Source organism: Leopardus geoffroyi, chromosome A3, assembly GCF_018350155.1.
Source record: "Leopardus geoffroyi isolate Oge1 chromosome A3, O.geoffroyi_Oge1_pat1.0, whole genome shotgun sequence".
Taxonomy (NCBI): Eukaryota; Metazoa; Chordata; class Mammalia; order Carnivora; family Felidae; genus Leopardus; species Leopardus geoffroyi.
This window is the reverse complement of record NC_059336.1, coordinates 73,374,940-73,387,540: the sequence shown is the minus strand read 5'-3', so window position 1 is coordinate 73,387,540 and position 12,601 is coordinate 73,374,940. Positions and strand designations below refer to the sequence as shown.

The following is a 12,601-nucleotide window of genomic DNA, read 5'->3' as shown; positions in this document are numbered from 1 at the left end:
CAGCCAGGTCACAATCTCGCGGTCCGTGAGTTCGAGCCCCGCGTCGGGCTCTGGGCTGATGGCTCAGAGCCTGGAGCCTGCTTCCGATTCTGTGTCTCCCTCTCTCTCTGACCCTCCCCCGTTCATGCTCTGTCTCTCTCTGTCTCAAAAATAAATAAAAACATTAAAAAAAATAAAATAAAAATTAAAAAAAAAAAGTGTTTCATTCATTATAAGATCCATGGGTATATTTCAATAGAAAGACACGTTATGTCTTCAATGGCTAGATTTTCCATCTAGACCAGGAAAACAGTAGGAGGAAGAAGATAAATAGGATTTGGTGTCTGACTTAAGAACAGTGAAGGTCACTATTGTCACCCAAATATTTTTTAAAAACAAGATTCTGCATCCTGCCTCTACATGCCAGCTGACAGTATATCTTCAGGATTTTCTCTCTGCAAAGTATGTATGGAATGAGTTCTATAGAAATATCATCTGTTTTACACCTCACTCCTTCCAAATAATTTGAGATATGAAGAACCACAAATAAAAATATGTTAAGCACTTACTAAGCCCACAATGCATGTGACATAAGGGGACACACTCAGAACTCAGATCGGAGTAGATCTATAAGTCAAGATCTGTAAGGTAGAGAGATGAATAAGCCAACAAACACAACACAATCCAATGACTCCAGAAGGCAGGTACTTGCATTGTTGCCTGGATGTATAGAAAAAGAAGGGCCTAAAAATAGGCCTTTTAGTGTCAGGTAAGGCTTTGGGGGAGAGGACACTACACTGAGATTGAAGGAAGAAAGAGACTGTACAAGCAGAGAAGTGAGGGTCATTTCAGGCAGCCAACATGGCACATGCAAAGATGAAGATACACAAAATAGGCAGCCAGGCTCAGGGAACAGCAAGGAGTTTGTTGTGGCTGGAGGATGTTAGGACAGGGAGAGACATCAGCCTGGAGGAGGGGCAAGGAACCAGATTGTAATAAGCCTTGGAGACTCTGCGAAAGAAGTCTGAACCCTGTCCTGTGCAATAGGGAGCCTTAAGCAGAGTCCAAGTCTGGCTTTAGGAAGATTTGTTTTCAGTACCTGTTAGATGGCCAATCTCACAAAATCATCTAAGGATCCACTCAGGTCACTCATGGCCAGGGCTGGTGTTCAGCAGATGTGCAACAGTATGTGTGTCAGGTAAATAGTATGAAAATATTTCTTCACCAATTGGCAAAGAGCTGCACCTCCATCATCTTGCAGGCTGCACCGGCCCCTCCTATGAGTGCCATCTGGCCACCTCGCTGGTACCTGCTGGCATCAGCCCCCATTCCCATATACTTCCCTCTCCCTTCTACCACCAGACCCCAGCAGGGAGACAACACCCTCGATAGTAGTACTGACACTCCAGGAGGAAAATGTTTGATGTCCACTTTACCCTCTGAGGCTGTGGTCGCCAGCCATCGGACAGCATTCCCTAAGCACACCCTGGCATCGCCTCAGATGAGAATTGAAAATCCCATGATGTATCATATCACCAATATTTTGGGATTTTTTAAATTTTATTTATTTTGAAAGAGAACAAGCAACTACACACACAAGTGGGGGAGGCGCAAAGAGACTGGGAGACAGGGAATCCCAAGCAGGCTCCACAGTCAACATGGAGCCGATGCGGGGCTCATCCCCCAACCTTGAGATCACGACCTGAGCTGAAATCAAGAGTCGGTAGCTCAACCCACTGAGCCACCCACGTGTCCCTTCATCACCAATATTTTGTATTTAAAGCCCTCTTCATATCCTCTTTCCTTGCCTTTTCTCACCTTCGACTCATCACTCTCCTGTTTTTTTCTATCAAGGAATCATTTGCCTCCTTTTCTTATCTACCTCCTCTAGGAGAGCTGCCATTTATTCCTTCTCAGCCCATACCTCCCTTCTTAGACAATCTTTCTTTTTAAATTTTAATTCCAGTACAGTTAACATACTGTTGTATTAGTTTCAGGTGTACAGTACAGTGATTCAACACTTTCATGTCACTTAGTCCTCATCAAGATTAAGTATAATCCCAATTCCCTTTGCCTATTTTATCCATCCCCCCAATCACCCCCCTTTAGTATCCATTAGTTTGTTCTCTATAGTTGAGTCTGTTTTTTTAATTTTCCTTTTCCCCCCTTTGCTTGCTGTTTTCTTCCTTCAATGCCATGTATGAGTGAAATCATATGGCAGTTGCCTTTCTCTGACAGGATTATTTCACTTAGCATTATGCCCTCTAGATCCACCCATGACATTACAAGTGGCAAGGTTTCATTATTTTTTTGGCTGAATACTATTCCATTGTATCTCAATACCACCTCTTCTTTATCCATTCATCTGTCAATGGACACTTGAGCTGCTCTTACAGTTTAGTTAATGTAAATATTGCTGCAATAAACATAGGGGTGCAAATATCCTGGTGAATTAGTGTTTCATATTCTTTGAGTAAATACCAGTAGTGCAATTACTAGATCAATCATAGGATAGTTCTATATTTAATTTTTTGAGGACCCTCCATACTGTTTATCACAGTGGCTGTACCAGTTTGCATTCCTGCCAACAGTCCATGAGGCTTCCTTTTTCTCCACATCCTCACCAACACTTGTTTTGTCTTGTGGTTTTTTGTTTTGTTTTTATTCCTTTTTGTTTTGTTTTTTTGGGCTTTTTTAGAGAGAGCGAGTATAAGTGGGGGAGAGGGGCAGAGGGAGAGAGAGAATTTTTTTTAAGTTTATTTATTTTGAGAGAGAGAGAGAGAGAGAGAGAGGGACCTTGAATGAGGGGGAGGGGGGAGACGGGGGGGGGGGCGGGGAGGGATTCCCAAGCAGGCTTAATGTTGTCAGCCTAGCGCCTGATATGAGGCTTAAACTCACAATCTGTGAGATCATAACCTGAGCCAAAATCAAGAGCCAGATGCTCAACTGACTGAGCTACCCAGGTGTCTCATTATCTTGTGTTTTGATTTTAGCCACCTTGACAGGTGTGAGATGACATCTCACTATGGTTTTGATTTGCATCTCCCTGATGATGAGTGATGAGCATCTATTCATGTGTCTACTGGCCACCTGTAGGTCTTCTTTGGAAAATGTCTATTCATGTTTTCTGCCCATTTTTTAATTGGATTATAGTAGGAGTTTTGGTGTTGAGTTGTATAAGTTCTTTATATACTTTGGATACTAACCCTTTATCAGATATGTCATTTGCAAATATCTTCTCCCATTCAGTACGTTGTCTCTTAGTTTTATTAGTTGTTTCCTTTGTTGTACAGCTTTTTATTTTGATGTAATCCTAATATTTTATTTTTGTTTTGATATCCCTTGCCTCAGGAGACATAACTAGAAAAATGTTACTACAGTCAATGTCAGAGAGTTACTGCCTACGCTCTCTTCTAGGATTTTTATGGTTTCAGGTCTCACATTTAGGTTCTTTATCCATTTTGGGTTTACTTTCATGTATGATGTAATAAAGTGGCCCAGTTTCATTCTTTTGCATGTTGCTGCCTAGTTTTCCCAGCGCCATTTGTTGAAGAGACTGTCCTTTCCTCACTGCCTATTCTTGCCTCCTCTATCGAAGATTAATTGACCATATAATTGTGGGTTTATTTCTGGGCTTGCTGTTCTGTTCCATTGATCTATGTGTCTATTTTTGTGCCAGTACCATACTGTTTTCATTACAACAGCTTTGTAACATAACTTGAAGTCTGGAATTGTGGTACCTCCAGTTTTTTCTTTTTCAAGATTGCTTTGGCTATTCAGGGTCTTTTGTAGTTCCATACAAATTTTAGGATTGTTTGTTCTAGCTCTGTGAAAGATGCTGTTGGTATTTTGATAGGGACTGCATTAAATACGTAGATTGCTTTGGGTAGTATTTAATAATACTACCAGTATTGTTACTGGGACAGTTTAACAATATTTGTTCTTCCAATCCAATGGCATGGAATGTCTTTCCATTTGTTTTTGTCATCTTCTGTTTCTTCCACCAGTGCTTCATAGTTTTCAAAGTACAGGTCTTTCACTTGTTTGGTAAGTTCACTCCTAGGTATTTTATTATTTTTGGTGCACTTGTAAATGGAATTATTTCCTTAATTTCTCTTTATGGTACTTTGTTATTAGTGTATTTCAGAAACAACCTATTTCTGTGTATTAATTTTGATCCTGAAACATTACTGAATTTATCAGTTCTAATAGTTCCTCAGTGGAGTCTTCAAGGTTTTCTATATATAGTGTCATGTCATCTGCAAGTAGTGAAAATTTTATTTATTCCTTATCAATTTGGATACCTTTTATTCCTTTTTGTATTCTAAGATTGTAATCTTAGTCAGATTGTAATCTGGCTAAAACTTCCAGCTGAAGTCCTATGTTGAATAAAAGTGATGAGAGTGGACATCCTTGTCTTGTTCCTGACCTTAGGGGAAAAACTCTCAGTTCTTCCCCATTGAGTATGATGTTGTCTTAGACAAACTTTATTAAAGGGGCAGCCCTTTGAAACATGGTCCCACCCTCTAGGCTACAGCTGATTGGACTGGGTGGACATGATGACCAATGCTAAGTCAATTAGATTCTCTTTCCTGGGAATTTGGAATTAAGATTCAAAAGTTCAATTGATTCAACTGGTATTATAGGACCAAGCTGGATAGTCATGTGTGCTGAGGGGCCGAGATGAATTTTGGAGAGGGGTGACTATGCGCAAAATGGATCACTGAGTTAAGAAGACAGTCTGCAGTCATAGAAAATCAAAGCATATATTATCCAGAGAGAGGCAGAGGTATGAATCCCTGTGATTCTTACAAGAGAAAGAACTAGGGAAAGACTAGCTCCCTAATAACCGCACAATGCCTAAAAGGTCAGCCACACTCCCTCTAACTGAATTCCAAAAGATTCTCTTGTCACCTTATGATCCTCTCCTTAATTGGATTTCTTTGAAAAAGTTTCAGTCTTGCAACTGATCGCTTATTTAGAAGGCATCCTGTCATTTGTGGATGTTGTTTTCATCTTACCCATAGAATCAATTCACAATGAACACAGAAAAATGTTTTAATGACATTGTTGAGTAGCAGCTAAACTTAACAAGAATCCTCATGCCTTAAAACAATTCTCAATAGCTTTAGAAAAATTCTCTGACCAACGTATTATGTACTGCCAGTCAGGAGAAAGATTCTTTCATCTCAGGGAGGTATTGCTGGCCTGCCACTCCCCTCCTTCATGCTAATGGGAAGAGAGGTGGCAAAAAACAAACAAACAAACAAACACACCAGGGGGTAACTGTGGAATACTTCAATTTCTGTGTTGAGGTCATCCAGGTGCCTGCCTCCCACTGGGGGAAAAAAAGGAATGAACTGAAAAAGGAGTAGAGGTCAAGGGGCACATTCACATTCTCTGACTATTCCCTCTGCTTTCCCTTCTGCTGCCTCAATAGATCTGTCTTGAGCAGCAAGGATGAAGGCTGGAAATTCATTTTTAAAAAGCAAGAATCTTTGGGAGTAAACAAAGCTAGTGTATATATAGACTGTCAATGGTCCCTAAACCAGCAGTTACTAACTACTGCACTGGTTCCTCAAAGTATAAATATAGTTATATTCTTTAAATATTTAAAAATCTTAATATCCTTATAGTTTCTAACACCATCTTTTCAAACAGGATAGCAACCAAAGCCTCAGATTTCTATTACTTCTGGGTTAATCTTTTTAATGACTGTTTCACGGTTTCTGGGTCTCCAAATGTTCAGTATCTTCTAAATGAAAACAATGGGCCCTCTACCAGGGGAATTCAAAGGTTAGAGCCATCCAAGGCAGTTCAATGGGGAAAAAATAGGCTTTTCAACAAATAGTGTTGGGACAACTAGATATCCACCCGCAAAAGAATGAAGCTAGACACCCCTACTTCACACAGTACATAAAAATTAACTAAAAATGTATCATCTGTCTAAATGTCAAAGCTAAAACTCTTAGAAGAAAACACAGGCCTAAATCTTCATGACCCTAAATTAGGCAATGGTTTATTAGTTTAACACCAAAAGTACAAGGGACAAAAGAAAAAAAAAGAAATTGGACATCATCAAAATTTAAAACTTTGTGCCTCAAAGGACACCATTAAGAAAGTGAAAAGACAACTCACTGAATGGGAGAAAATATTTGCAAATAACATAGCAGATAAGGGACTCATATTCAGAATACATAAAGAACTTTTACAACCCAACAATAAAAAACAATTAAAATGGGCAAAGGATTTGAGTAGACATTTTCTCCAAAGAAAATATACAAATCATCAATACATTTATGAATTGATGGTCAGTGCTATTAGTCATTAGGGAAATGAAAACCAAAATCACAAAGAGATACCACTTCACACCCAGGAAGATGACTATTATCAAAAAAGACAGAACATAATTGTGGGCAAGGCCACAGAAGAGCTGGCACTCTCAGACATTGCTGGTGGGATTACACATCGCTTTGGAAAACAATCTGGCAGGACTTCAATAAGTTAAACACACAGTTACTGTATGATTCAGCAAGTCCACTCCTAGGTATATACTCAAGAGACTAGAAAAACGTATGTCTACACGAAGGCAGTGGACACACTCTTCCACTGCCTGCAGGGACAAGCTCACCCTTTCCTTAACTTGAGCCAACAAGTGCCTGCTTGGCTCTTTCTGGAGAATTTACAACACGGGGCTAGGAATCACCTTAATGAAAACATCAATGCTCTTAATTTAAGAATTTAATAAATGTATAGATTACATATATTATTAAAAGTTTATTTCATGGGCTACCTGGGTGGCTAAATTGGTTAAATGTCCAACTCTTGATTTCAGCTCAGGTCATGATCTCACTGTTCATGGGTTCAAGCCCCGTGTTGGGCTCTGCGCTCACAGTGAGAAGCCTGCTTGAGATTCTCTCTCTCTCTCTCTCTCTCTCTCTCTGCCTCTCCCCTGTATACGTGTGAGTGCTCTCTCTCCCCTTTCTCAAAATAAATAAATAAACTATTTTTAAAAGTCTATTTCACCAGCTGAAAATATCATGTGGGTTGAAAAAAACACTGGTCAACTGAGTTCTGAAACACACCAGTGAGGTCCCTAAAATCTTGCTGTGGCCTGTGGACCAGAAACAATGGGCATCACTTGGGAGCTGGTTGGAAATGCAGACTGTCAGCCCTCATACAAGATTCACTGACTCAGAATCTAGATTTTAGCAAGTGCTCAGGTGACTCCTATGAACAAGTATATTTGAGAAGAAATGTTTGCTCTCAAACATTTTAATTACACTTAAGACCAATCCACATATGACAAACTTGCGTTCAACCTACAAGAGGAGGCTGACTGCTGAAGTTGTACAGAGTCTGGTGGCTTACGGATGGTTTTCCATATGGCTTCAGGAAGAGGAAGTCCCAGAAGCAAAGCCAGCAAGTCAGCTTTCCCAGCAGCTTCCTTCTTTCGGTGGCAAAAGTGTCACCTACATTGCAAGAGTGTTCAGATCCAAATCCTGGTGGGTAGGAGAGGCCCTAGGACAACTCTGCTTAGAGATGCTGTCATGGGACAGTTTTTCAATTACCACAGTATAATCCACATCCCAATTGGCCATTGCCTGTGGGACCAATATCATTCTTTGTAAGAGAGTACATTCTGCTATTACGTTTTTCAAACAATGACCCTTTATGGAGTAACCATATTTTCTAAATAAAAACATAGTCATATATTCTGAATTAAAAATAGACACCCATGATATGATAAGAACAAAGATATCTATCACAATAATTGAATGGAATATTTGTGACTGTCCAGGGAAATCTAGGACATATGGTACCAAGACCCCTGAGGCATTAATGACCTGGATGAGAATTACAACGACCTTGATCCTTCTCTGGGTATCTACACCAGAATTCTGGGTACACCAAGTTGCTCCCCACCCTGGTGCTTTTGCATGTAACCTCCCCTCTGCCATGCCATCTTCACTTGTCTGCCCCATCTCATCCTTCAGGTCTCCGCTCCAATGCCATCTCCCTAGAGAGCACAGAATTCCAGCTCTGGAATTCTATGACAAGCAGCACCCACCAACCCAGCCCCTCTCTATGATCATTCCCTTCTCAGCACTTGTTACAATCTCTATTCGCCATGTCTTGTTCTTTCACTGTTGGCCTCCCCCACCAGAACAGAGGCAAGAATGTGGTCTTGTTCACTGCTGCACTCCCTGCATCTAGTACCTTCTAGAAATTAAATGAGTTTTTGATGAATAAACAAGTAAAATGTACCCAATTTAGAGAATAAATATTAATAAAAATCACCAAATATACTATAGCTTATTAATAAGAATAACAATAATAAGATCATTTGTGAACAGATCATAAACTTCCATCAGAACCTTTCACTTCATGCTCTTGCAAATGAACAGGATCCAACAAACAGTTGATAGTACTACCGAGATAACTTTGCTTAAATCTTTTTCCTTCTCAGAGCCTCTTCCCTCTCAGAGCCATTCCCTCTCAGAGTGAAACGAGAAGACTATATCTCAGAATTGGGGGAGAGGGAAATGCAAGATGATATATACATATCAGAATATATATATATTCTGATGCAAAACAGGCACTCAACTCAATATGGGCTTGATCCTTTATAGTTACCCCCGTGCTTCCCTTATTCAAACTGGTCAATGAATATGAAATCACATCTCCAGGCCTTCATGCGAACCTGTTTACTCAACACTCTAGACCCAGCCATAGCTGTTAGAACCCTCTTTTTAAATTCAGCAAGTTCAACTGTGTTTGCAGCACCAATTATTTCAGCCACATCACAATTGAGACTTAATTTAATTTCTAAAGAATACCTCCAGTAGATCATTGTTTCAGGTCATTGTCTCGAAGTTGGTAATGTTCCTGAGGTGAACTTGAACATGGTTCCATTTCTAGACTGAGTTGTAGCAATCTGCTTCAAATGCTCCTGAATAAAGCACCAGACTGATAAACAGAGTTACAAGAAGCAAAAAGCTCCCTAAGTACTCGTTAGAAACAAGGCACAGTGGTAGTGACCACAGCAACTGAGAAAAATAAAGAGTTTGTAAAACAGTGAAGCAATTTTGGAATCAGATTTGGGTTCCAATTCCCATTTGATAGCCTGCTAAATAGTGACCATGGGCAAGATCCTCAACATCTCTGTGCCCTGGTTTCCTCATCAGTACACTGGGGCTAACAACAGTATTGATGTCAGGAAGTTGTTGAGAAGATGGTTAAGGTAAATCTGTACACACATTTAGTGCTGAGTCTGCACTCAAAAAATGTTGGCTCTGGTTATTAAATTGATTCTCATCCTCAAAGATCTTATATACACTTATCAATGAAAATATTCAGAAGGAAAGAATGGTACTAAATGATACATATTAAGTGAGCAGTACTGGTCACGAAAGATGCAAAACTTTAGGAATGCAAGGCACCCCTTCATCTAGGGATGGTAGAAGGTCTCCTGGGAGTGGTAAAACCAAAGCAGATGGGGCCATGCAGGACTACAGGCCCCCTGCAGCGGGCACTTACTGTTTGCCAAACACAGTGGGGCACCTTGTATGTAATCGCCACAAGCTACAAGGTAGATACCTTTAAATCTCCAATTTATAGATGAGAAGCTGTTTTACGGATAATGGCTGAAGCTCACACAGGTTTAGTCATTTCCCCAAGTCACCCAACCGGTGGCAGATCGAAGTTTAAAATCATGCCCGTCTGACAACCCATCACTGTGCCATTGTTGGGAAGAAGGGTTGACGGGAAGATAAATCATTCCATTGTGAGGCAGGAAGGGACAAAGTAATCTTATTAAATGGCAAGTGGGAAGCAAACAATATGTAATTTAAAAAGAGAAAATAAGGGTAGAAAGGTGGGTTAGAGCCACAGGGAATGGAAAGCTACGGAGTTTGAGCTTCAGCCTGTGGACAATGAAGAATCTGTTTTGTTTGTGGTTTAAGTGTGTGCTTTTGATCAAATACTACCACCACCACCACTACCAAGAGCATTTATGGAATACCAACTAAGGGCCGGGTCCCAGGCTAAACCATTTGCATACATTACTTCCAAAAGTTACAAATTGCAATTTAGGTATTATTACCTCCATTTCACAAATAAACAAAGCCCTGAGTGGTCAAGCCCCTCACTGGGATGACTCCAGCATGGTGGGGTTCATAAGTGAGTGTGAGCAAAGTCAAAGTCAATACACTTCCCTCTAAAAGAGTACTGCAGAAAAACCTCCCTTGCAAAAGAGAGTGGGGGAAGAAAAGAAAAAGAAAAACAGAGGGAACTAGTCTGAAACAATATACCAATCCAGAGTAAGGAGACAAATGTCTTAAATGGAGTCACTGAAAATGGAAGGGAGGTGACAGAGAGCAAATGTGTTCATGACCTTTTCTTTCATTTACTCCATTTCTGTGTCATGATCTGCTCCCTGAAGTAGAAACCAAGTTAGTAATTATTCCAGTTTCTATTACCAGCCTTGCCTGTAAGCCTGATTTGAGCCCTGTTGTTAGCCTGAGAGCGAACACTGCGTTTAGTATTTACCTGTCCTGTCACAATGTTATCAGGGCTAAAATATGGCATCATCCTATAATCTGTTATCTGTATTGAAGGGTAATCATTCAAAAGAATAAAACTAAGCCTCCACATCCAATAAATCACATTATGCTTCACATATCAACCCTTTAAAAAATCTGACCTAAACACATAGTCTGTCAAAACAGGAGGACACATACGCTTAAGCTCTAATGAGCTCTGCCAAATCCTACATTATTATTAAAGTTCATCGTGAGCTCAGAGGTCACACATTTTTATAAAATGGAATGTGGTATCAATATTTGTTGGGCTGCTTTCTAGTTAATATTCTAGAGAAAGTTGCATAATAAAGCAGTAGGAAATACATGCATTATGAATATATCTTTCAAGCTAAGGCAAAAGCTAAATAGACAATTACTTAACATTATGTCATTTTTCGGAATTAAGAGTTAGGAGCTTGGACATTCATGTAATTTTTCCAAAAACCCAAAACACTTTTGCACTAAAACCTTAGCTATAGCGCTCCTCATTCAATAGCTAACTGCAATATGTTCAGTGGGAAATCAGTAGTAGAACAGGAACACGCAGAGTTAAAATTCATAAAGATAAAAGAGTATAATTTTCCTGTCCAAATCCACAAGTTAATACATGAATATTCCCAACAATTTACAATATTAATTTGAAATATCAAATGTGTTTCTGAGAATAAAATTATGAAAGAAATGGCACCTTAGAGTCTCACTTACTAAGGATAAAAACAAACATGGTTTGTGTACTGCATTCACCAAAAAAAAGATGTATGTATAGACACATGTATATACATATATATGTCTATATATATGTCTATATATCATACATATATATGTCTATACATCATATATATATATTTATGATAAAGCAAAGTAACAGCATAAACAGTCTTATTTTACAGCTCTTAATTACATAATGATCTGTGGTTTGTGTTTTTTAATCTGTTGGACTTAATTTTATTTCTATGTGCAAACACATACGTGGATATTAAAGAATTCTGCTCACCTGTGCATATTCAGACCCAAATATCATGAAACATTTAGCAGTAAAATCCAGTCTCTGAAGGCAGGCTTACTACTACGCCACTATTCAGTGTAAAGATACAACTGCCTTCATAATAGACAGAAGCTAAATCGTTTTTTTTTTTCTTTGCATCACTTGAGGCTTCCTGCAAACCCAGTCATATAAACAACTTCCTTCACCTTTTCTTCAAATCTGAATGTTTAATTAAGCCATATATCATCGCAACCCCTCTAGTCCAGCTGTCTGTCAGAACAGAGGTTTACTGCAACTCCACCCTTTTCCCACCTTCAGCTTCAACAGTGCATTTCATTTTTTTTTCCTATCAGAGAAAAAAATTAAGATGAAGAGTTCCAATCCTCAAAGTAGTTCAGTGAACTGTCACAATAATATCATTTAACCCCAGGGAATTTTCTGTTTAATTGCCACTCTCTCCCTTCCCCCAAAGGGCTACATCTTCTTTCAATGGTGTAATGGAAAGCACCGCATTAAGAAAGACAGAGAGAAAACATAATCGGTTTAAATTTTTAAACATCTAACCTTTTCACCAGTCACTTTTAATCATTTGCACCTGTGACTTTAATCATCAGCCTGGCAATCAGAGGACAGATCTAGGAGAGATGCCCCAATCACAACCATTATTGTATTAAGGAGCAAAGAAGAAAGCGATTTTCTCACATGTGACACGAAGAAAGTTTTACATGTCAGTAACACCCAATCTTGGGAAGAATAGAGCTCTAAAAGTCAAAAGATTTTCTTAAAATATATACCTTACTGTATTTGTAAATATTAAGTTTTTACATTTTGTAACAATTTTTCAACTTTAGGGCTCAGAAAAAAAAAAAAGGCTCTAGAATAAGCAGAACATTGGGGGAGGCAGTGAGATGTTTGAACCATTCTCCCCAAGGAGAAATCAAAACCATTACATTATACCACATAACCATTTATTTCACTCTGCAAGGCAAACTTAGAGCACAGTTGTAATATTCTGAAAATGTGATAGAAGTTCTACATCAGTGAACACACAAGT

At 39.2% G+C, this 12,601-nt stretch overlaps 1 protein-coding gene across 6 annotated transcripts in view; it reads right to left on the bottom strand.

The window, feature by feature from the left end:
- EML6 (EMAP like 6) overlaps positions 1-12,601 on the bottom strand; it is a 275,933-nt gene that overhangs the window by 260,592 nt on the left and 2,740 nt on the right. The gene's annotated exons all lie outside the window — the stretch shown is intronic.